General features: G+C 33.0%; 1 protein-coding gene across 1 annotated transcript in view; it reads right to left on the bottom strand.

Annotated features, from left to right (window-relative positions):
- LOC119587614 overlaps nt 1–858 on the bottom strand; it is a 7793-nt gene that overhangs the window by 867 nt on the left and 6068 nt on the right. The window lies entirely within an intron of this gene.

Raw genomic sequence — 858 nt, forward strand, 5'->3', positions numbered from 1 at the left:
ATAGCTGAAGGGAAAACTCACAACAAAAACATACATGAATTTATCTAACCTCAAACAAGAGATACAGAAAATAGCTAAGACGAAATAACTCCTAAAAAAATGGTGTCAAGATTTATTGTAAAGATTACAATACCATTCAACTTATTACGCCATTGTTATAAACTACCAAGGTTATGAATATTTGACATTGCACGAAAGTCAGCCACCTGAGTAGGCAGCATACAGGATTACATACTTTACAATTGGCCTTCAGCAAACAATAACACAAATACTTTATAATGATTAGGAAAACTTAATTCCCTTGTATGTATATTTTGAACAGTATAAAATAATATTTTATAGACTACTTTATGAGGCTGTATCCATACGCTTAACAGACAAGGATTTTCAGCGTCCTACGTCAACACTTTCAAATATTTATATAATGGTAAAACACCACAGATTATTATAGACAAAATAAAATGACAAAGGAGAACAACGGAGTGAGTTAAGGCGAGATACTGACATCCACGCTGTTTTGATCAGGAAATGAAACAAAACTTCGAAGCTTAAGTGAAATGGAAATATAATTGATTAAGAAAAAAATAAAGGTAAAAATATATAAATCGTTGTATCGGGACAAGAAACATAGTATAACTGGGGAAGAGAGCAATAAATACATCTTAAACAATATATAAGACGAGGAATAAACAGAGAGGAACAGACTAGTGAGTGGCAAATGGTTGACAAAGGTTTAGAAAACATATTTTATTCCGTAGAGGCGAATCAACACCACCGAGTCCCCGGGAGAAAGTTAGAAAATTTAATACAGTCACTTAAAGCGCTATGACGTATGGAGCTAACACTTAAAACCTTCAC

This window comes from Penaeus monodon, chromosome 22, assembly GCF_015228065.2.
Source record: "Penaeus monodon isolate SGIC_2016 chromosome 22, NSTDA_Pmon_1, whole genome shotgun sequence".
NCBI lineage: Eukaryota > Metazoa > Arthropoda > Malacostraca > Decapoda > Penaeidae > Penaeus > Penaeus monodon.